This window comes from Ostrea edulis, chromosome 4 (genome assembly GCF_947568905.1).
Source record: "Ostrea edulis chromosome 4, xbOstEdul1.1, whole genome shotgun sequence".
Classification (NCBI taxonomy): Eukaryota; Metazoa; Mollusca; class Bivalvia; order Ostreida; family Ostreidae; genus Ostrea; species Ostrea edulis.
The window spans coordinates 52,626,744-52,635,446 of NC_079167.1; the positions used below are offsets into that span (position 1 = coordinate 52,626,744).

General features: G+C 33.8%; 1 protein-coding gene and 1 long non-coding RNA gene across 12 annotated transcripts in view; one reads left to right on the forward strand and one right to left on the reverse strand.

Annotated features, from left to right (window-relative positions):
• The window catches only part of LOC125669765 (protogenin-like), a 92,315-nt gene that overhangs the window by 76,988 nt on the left and 6,624 nt on the right, over window positions 1-8,703 (reverse strand). For all 11 annotated transcript variants that reach the window (XR_008802480.1, XM_056162917.1, XM_048904514.2 and 8 more), the window contains one exon: window positions 1,456-1,563. The gene's annotated coding sequence lies outside the window, so the exon portion shown is untranslated. The remainder of the gene's footprint in view (window positions 1-1,455; window positions 1,564-8,703) is intronic.
• The window catches only part of LOC130054200 (uncharacterized), a 53,020-nt gene that overhangs the window by 42,004 nt on the left and 2,313 nt on the right, over window positions 1-8,703 (forward strand). The gene's annotated exons all lie outside the window — the stretch shown is intronic.

Here is an 8,703-nt window from a genome sequence, read left to right on the forward strand (position 1 = left end):
TATAAGCTCAACAATGATGACTACAGAAATCCTGACAAATTCCTCTTTGCACAACTGCACTATAACATCAGTCCCACTATTTGATTTGAGTTCTCATTCAGCCACTTCACGCAATGCAGAAAAAGTTGACTTATTTTTTAAAATCATTACTAGTGCTGTACATTCAAACACATTGAAAACCATTATCAAACACTTACAAATTTTGAATAAAGTAGTTAATTCTACTTGCTATTGATGATTTTAAACCCTACATTGAAGAATTATTTTGTTATTCTGTTCTGGGTCAATAATTTTTAGCATGGTGTAGTACAGCAAGTGGTTGGTATCACAATTAAAATTGCCTGATCATCTCAAATGCATACATAAGTAATAGAACTTCACTGGGATATAAAGGGAGGCAGTACATGATAAAATCTACTTAGAAGCCCCTTGCTTCTTGGGATTTGATTAAAAGAATGCCCCATTTCATATCCCAGCAATGTTTTCAAAATGGTTATTTATTATTAACAAAAGCCTTTTGTCAAATTAGTGTTTGCTTTGCATATCCTTTTGAAAAGGATATGCAAAGCAAACTTTAATTCAACTAGATTGTCCTTATTGGAAATAAAGACCCCCCCCCCCCCAACCAACCAAAAGAGGCAAATTACAAACTGGGCACATCAAAAATTACTATTACATTCCCATAGTGCTGCTTGATGGCTAAAAAATTTGTATATGTCCTTGGAAACAAATCTTAAGATTAATCCTCACTACACCTTTGACCCTGCAAACTCAATATGCAACTCATCATTATCTCAGGAACATTCAATATATGCAGTTTTATGAACTAAGCTGTAAAGGAAATTAAATTAGTAAATGTTTGCAATGGGGGGGGGGGGGTATTATAATACATGTAGTCCTAACAAATTGTCCAAGAAGGCCATACAGATAAAACAAGTCAGTATTTTTATGGCACTGCATGTCCTGGCCCTGAGTATCTATATGGCACTGCATGTCCTGGCTCTGAGTATCTATATGGCACTGCATGTCCTGGCCCTGAGTATCTATATGGCACTGCATGTCCTGGCCCTGAGTATCTATATGGCACTGCATGTCCTGGCCCTGAGTATCTATATGGCACTGCATGTCCTGGCCCTGAGCATCTTGGTGTGAACAAACTGATGGGGACTGTCCAATGAGTGCATATTAATTTGACAAACTGCACTTTGGTTCTTGAGAAGATTTTAGAAGGTTTTACTTTACATATTCCTACATAAAGACCTTCAATCTCTGTTGTGACCTAGGAGTCATGGTGTAAACAAACATGAATTTACACAAGATGTAGATGCTGACCAATTGTAGTTCTGAGCTTCTAGAAAAAAAACACCTTAAATCTCTTGTTTTCTCCTTGTCCTGGGGTCACAGAAACAAAGAAGCTTTCTTTAAAGTTATTGAGAAGTTTTTGTCTTTACATACCTTTTCCTATTTTCACCATTTTGATATAGTCTTTCCTTTGAACAAATTTGAATTCCCTTCACCCAAGGATGCTTAATGTGCCTCGTTGATTGAATTGGTTCAGTGGTCCTGGATAAAAATAAAATGAGTGAAAAGACAAAAACGACAAATTTTTATCAGAAAAGCTCACATGAGCCTATGCAGAGTATCTGCAGAACTGTAGGCTCTCTGAATTTCATTTTTTGCCCTAGAAAACTATAGTTCTGATGGGGGTGCGGAAAGCTTACACCATATATTCTTTTCCTGCATGTTGCTGGATCTTGGGAATGTCTTCTGGCATTGAAGATATCATTTGTTTCCTCATAATCTTAATGATAATTCATAATTTGCACTCAGTGACCTTGTCTACCCCTGAAATTATAATAGATCAACCCATTCCAATGGCAATTTTCTAAAGCTTCAATGTTTTGCTTCCATGTGGTGACATGCATGCCTTATAATATGATTATTCACCAACCACAGGTCTCAAGGGGCATGTACAACTTCAGCAATAAGATTCATTATAAATACATATGGTACAATATATAAAATTGGATCACGAAAATATTGAAGACGCACAATATTACAAAAAGATGCAATGAGAGAAGAAAATAAATTTAAAAAGATTGCAACAGTATAACACAGCATATAAAGGTGGCTTTGAAGGTTGAATACAGAAGTTACCATTCGATGAAGCCTGCGTAGAGTCAAATCATTAAGGTGATCTTGTACTGAAAGTATAGTCAGGACAACCCATTCATACACAGATGTCCATTTGAAGCGACAGAAAAAAAATTGTACATAGCGAGGAGTTTAACAATTCTTCAGATCATAATCCTTCATATTCTATATTCCCATTTTTAGAATAATATTACTGATTTCTTAGAGTAAATGCACATCTTCATTGATCATGAGCCAGGTAAACTCTTACAGGAGTTATTTATTAATTCATATAGAACAGTATGAATACATCAGCTGTAAAAACAGTTTTCATCATCAAGCATATTTGATCCCCACTCTTTATGTGACCATTTTTTTTATGCTATATGCTGCAAGTCCTTTAAAAAAAAACATCATATGCCATATTTCCAACTCTCTTGGGGTTTTAGTATTCTTTGCACATAGTGATGATCCCATACATTTTGCCCTTTTCCATTCCATGGAGCACAAATTTCTCAAGACAGCAATGTAAAACATTCTCAAGACAGCAATGTAAAACATTCTCAAGACAGCAAACATTCTCAAGACAGCAATATAAAACATTCTCAAGACAGCAATGTGAAACATTCTCAAGACAGCAATGTGAAACATACTCAAGACAGCAATATAAAACATTCTCAAGACAGCAATGTGAAACATTCTCAAGACAGCAATGTAAAACATTCTCAAGACAGCAATGTGAAACATTCTCAAGACAGCAATATAAAACATTCTCAAGACAGCAATGTAAAACATTCTCAAGCAATGTGAAACATTCTCAAGACAGCAATATAAAACATTCTCAAGACAGCAATGTGAAACATTCTCAAGACAGCAATGTAAAACATTCTCAAGACAGCAATGTGAAGCATTCTCAAGACAACAATATAAAACATTCTCAAGACAGCAATATAAAACATTCTCAAGACAGCAATATAAAACAAGACTACATTTCTAAAATTTGATTTCTGCCCTCAGTGAAAACAACTGTTAACGACTTCCCAGTTTGTGCTCTGCCCTAGGACCTAGTTATCCATAAAATTTTTACAATCAATCGTACACCTAAGAATGAAATTATTGAAACTTTAGTGTAACTTTTAAGCTATTCACGAATATATGTACAATGATCTAAAGAAAAAAAATATCATAAGTTATGAGTGGTCCAAGGTTGTCATAATTCTGCAATGCTATGGTAATACCTCCAATATGGCAACAGCATTGCATATTCTATCAGAAGCAAGGAACAAAAGGACCTTCAAACTTTATATACTGTCATCAATGAGATATTTCTCAAGGTTTCAATAAACTGAACCTGAGTTCATTTTTACAGTAATCAAATATTATCAATTTATGATATACAAAGTTTTTGCAAGAAATACCTCCCAGAACGACAGTGTGCAAGATATATGAGATACTGGGTATTGATCATACAGAAATAAATTTCTAAAGATAAAAGTTATTTGAAAGTGCTACAGCTGCACACACACACACAAACACATTGGTTGTAATGTGATGTTAGAAACCTTGATGTGCAAATTGGAGCTGCAGACTGCACACAGTCTAGCAAATAATCAACATCATCACATGAAATAGATCCAGGGTATCAGTATGACATAGGTCATTTTTTTTTTTTTTTTTGCCAGTTTAATCTATTCATAAACTATATATGACAAATTATTCACATTTCTGAATCATGTTTGGTTTTTATGCACTCTTTGGTTCTTTATTTCTTACTGAATAAATAGATGGTAAAGAGGAGAGTACAAGCTACATGTATGTAAAGCTGTTTTCTAAAGGGGCATGCATGTCTTATTGAATTAAATGTTGTGTAGTTAGATGAAAAGGAGACAATGCATACAAGTGTAAGACATTTTTTATGTCCTACGCCACCAACTCAGTTTTTAAAAATTCAGGTCCATTAACTGCATTAGATCTGACAATCACTTACTTTTTTTTTATATTTTGTAGCTTCAGAGGATTGTTGGCACCAAATAAAGAAACATCCCTGCCTTCTTATTATCAATGTTAGGAGATTGAGGACAGAATATGACAATTGATAATGTGAATATAACACTTTTTCTTTTTTCAGTGGCACAAACTTACATTTATTATTTCATAAGGTAGCCCCCCTTCTACCCTTCTCCAGTCAGGGTTTCTGATATGCTGTTTTCTCCTCACAGACTATAGCATCAATGGAAGACCTAATGTAGAATATTTTACTGTGTCTTGTGCCTCATTAAGGTATCCTGTCTTCAATGGCAACTTTCTAGTTTGTTATCATTAAGACCCTCTTGTGATTCAACAGTTCTTTTCACACACATACACCAATTTTTGCATTAATACAAAAACTTTTTGTTTGATTTTGTTCGATTTCTCTTTCAAATTTTCATAGCAAATGTGTTTTGTACTGAAAATGACCCTTTTTCACAAAATTTTACAAAAGTATTTCCAGTCAGAGTTATTGCCCTTTCCTCAACTCTTAATAGTTATTCTCATGTTTTCTGTAAATGTTCTAGGAAATTCACAAATCTTGCAAGGGTGATAGAGAGTGGTAATTATAGATGTGCTAACAAAAGTTTTTATTACAGCGGGTGTCCCATATCTTGGATCTTGCAACCCCATCACACATTATCATCACTGTTGTATACTTACATCTTAATTAACACTATTTGTATTTGTACTTAAATGACGAATCGCGTATATCTTTATACTATAATACCTACAGGATGATTTTGTAGCATTGTAATATGTAATGTAGGAGATGAATTTACTTATTTTTAAACTTGTTTCTGAATCCTGTTGCACTTACAGTATGTTTGTATGTTTCATGTGAATTGTTCAATTAATAAATATAGTTTAAACCAAAATTGCTGAAAGACAAACACATGTGGTGTATGCACAAGTATTATTTTTGAAATTTCTATTTCTGGATTCATACTTACTGCTTTGTTCATTATTGAAATTTGCCTTGTAGGTTATAAGGTACATAAGAAGACGCGTACCTGGTATTAAAGCATGGTCAAAATTACTCACTACTAGGCACTGAATTTTAATTGAATAATAAAAATGCTTAAATATCTTTAACTTTCTTCTATTTCAATAAATTGAAAATTAATAAGGTTTTGACATGTGGTCACATAATTACTGAAATGCATGAGCATGCCCACTTGATTGATTTTGATTGGATAATCCTTTAACTGCATAATCACATGTATCTTACAAATGAAAGAAATAGAGTGAAATTCATATAGTTTGTAATACAATACACACATCGATTGAACAATTCAACTGGACTTACTCAAACAAGAGGTTCATAGGCCACATCACTCACCTAAATCACCTTGGTCCTTCCATTGCTTAGCTGTTATTCTTATGATTTTTTTTATCAATCTTTATTCCCATAAAATAATTTTACCCCTATTTGTGGCCCCAACCTAGCCCAAAGGATCGAATCATAAATGAAAATGAATTAACACGATAAAGAGTTACCTCAACACCAATATGACTTACATGATCTTACTGTTCTGGAGAAAACCAAGGTCAAATATCATTGTATGATGTGAAAGACCTTGCCATAAGAAATCTGTATACAAAACATGACAGCTCTATCTTTATAGTTCAGGAGATATTGAATAGGTCAGACTTTTTATCAAACATAAGTCAAACATCATGATCAAGGTCACAAGGGAAAACACCAAAGTATAACCAGGTCTTGCTATAAAGAATCTATAAAAAAAAATATATCAAAGCCATACCTTAAATAGTTCAGGAAATATTGAATAGGTCGGTTTTTTTTTTTAAAAGTATGTCAAACTCCAAGGTCAAAAGATCAAACACCATTGGGTCATAGGTCTTGCCATAAATTATAGGTAAGATTTCTATCAAAAGTAGGTCAAATTTCCAGGTCAAGGTCACAAGATCCCACATCATTGCATCACATGAAAGGTCTAACCATAAAGAATGTATATACAAAATATGCAAGCCCTAGCTTAAATAGTTCAAGAGATATTGCTAAAGAATTTTCTTATACATTAGCATATGTAAAAATTATATCCCCTATCGTGCCCCCCACATGGAAGATGGGGAGATGTTTGGGGAACAGCTGTAATGATCCCCACTACAATTAGCACTAGTTTTTATAGTTAATAATGTATTTCACCAAACTTTGGCATTTCCTTACAACGCAACACCACACAATGTACGAGCTAGGCTGTTCGATATGTAATGTGTATTGTATGATATCTCAAATGCATTCAACTCAAATAGTGAAATGAATATTAGATCCCTTCAAAGTATTCTCCGCAGTTTGAAATACATAATTTCAATCTCTGAATCCATTTCTGAAATGCATCATGGTATGCTGATTTAGGTAGACCTCTGAGGCACTGACTGATGGCTGAGCCAAGGGCTTGTCGGGACTTGTAACGACGACAAGATAAGAACTTTTTAAGTTTTGGAAAAAGGAAAATGTCGCATGGGGCTAGATCTGGAGAGTATGGTGGGTGTGGCAAGACGGTAACCTTCTTCGACTTCAAAAATTGCTTCACAAGCTCAGATGTATGTGATGGAGCATTATCATGAAGTAGACGAACATGCCTAAATCCTGACACAGGGCGTCGTTTATGATAATATTTCTTGAGCTTTTTTAGTATAACATCTCGGTAATACCGACCTGTGCCACTTTTGCCCTTCGGCACCGGAATTTGTACAGCTATACTATCACATGAGAAGAATATGCAATAAAGAACCTTCTTTGTGCTTATGGTTTTTTTGGTAACTACAGGTCTTCTAACGTGTTTAGTTAGCCATATTTTGTTTCCAATTTTTCTTACTGGTTCGAAATAGTGAATCAAAGTTTCGTCACCAGTAACAATGTTTGCAAATTGTCTTTGATTGAATTTGGAAAACATACCTGTTTTTAGTCATTTGTCAATATATGCGGTATCCATCTGGCAGAAATCTTTCGTACTTTCAAAATACGCTTCAAAATGAAATGCACCCGCGATAGCGATATGCCAACAGCTTTAGCAATATCATGAATCGTGATTCTGCCATCACATTATTTCCCTAACTTTTGAGACATTTGCCTTGCCTGTTACAGTCACAGGTCGGTCAGATTTTGCTGCATCTTTGACGGACTCTGTGCCAGTCAGAAATTTCTTTCTCCACCTACGAACTGTCTCATAAGATACCTTATCAGACCCATAAACTTCCCCCAATTCAGTAAAAATCTGCATTACCGAATGACTGAGTTTTATGTGAACTTTTATATAAGCTCTAATTTCTTCAATATTCTCAACCCATTTCCCAACCATTATTACAACAGTGGTCAACGACTGGCTCTATTGAAATGACTATAAGTTTAAAACTATGTGGAGCTGAAGGCTTGTGTTAATACCGTTGGAAAGGTATTGAAATGTCATTAACAGTGTTCAAAATTAACCATAGACCGATAGACCGAGTCTATGTCAAATGGCACTGGTCTATGTCAATTGTAATTGAGATAGACCACATTGTCTATGCCAATTTTCTAGGTTTAAAAGCAATAAAGTTATCCCAAAGAACCTTGCATGGTCAGTCGACGTCTGATAAACGTTATGAGGAAAGGAGGAAATTGTTATGGAAATGGAAAGAAAATATGCTTTCTAAGTATATTAGAAGTAAATGAAAACGTTTTAAATTTGTGGGTTTTTTTCTTCAATGTTGTGGTCTATGCCAAATCGATGAGGTCTATGTCATCTTGTTTTGGCATAGACCCATGGTCTATACCAAGTTTTAAACCAATTTTGAACACTGCATAAATATTTCATATTTTTGTTTTTCAACAATTTTTTTTAAATATTTAAACTAAGACAACAAGCATGAAAGTACATTGTCACATGTTGTTTTAACATAGGAAGGAAGATCTTCTCATTGCTTACTTAACAACATAAAGTTTCTCGTTAATACTAATTTACATACTTTGACATGTGCAATGTGAATTATATATATATATATATATATATATATATATATATATACAGCTATTAAAACTGAATAAGTGAATATCTTAATTATAAGAAAAGAAAAAAAATACACTGTCAGATTGATGCAAAGAATGAAGAATGTAAGTGTTTGATATGGTATAACATATTTGTATAGCAAATAGCATAAAATTACATATATAGTCCAAGGACAGACCAACCTAAATGCAAAAAAAAAATTAATAATAATTCTAAAAAATACACAAAAGGAATAATTCATCTGTAAGCAGTGTATATACAGACCTTTCTTGGAAGGTGTGAACACCTTAAAAAATTATAATGGATGTACAGTGTAAGATGTATGCACTATTAACATTGATCACCATGTTGGTATTCAAGGCTGTGAAAAACAAACTTGTAAATTAACAATATAATTACTTAAAGCAGTGAGCAGGCCAATAAACAGAGTAATTTTAAGTCTGAAAGCTAGGACATCAAGTTTGTTTCTTGTGCATAAAACATTCATTTGAATACCTGCATTTAAAACCCTCTATGTTAATTATTTCTT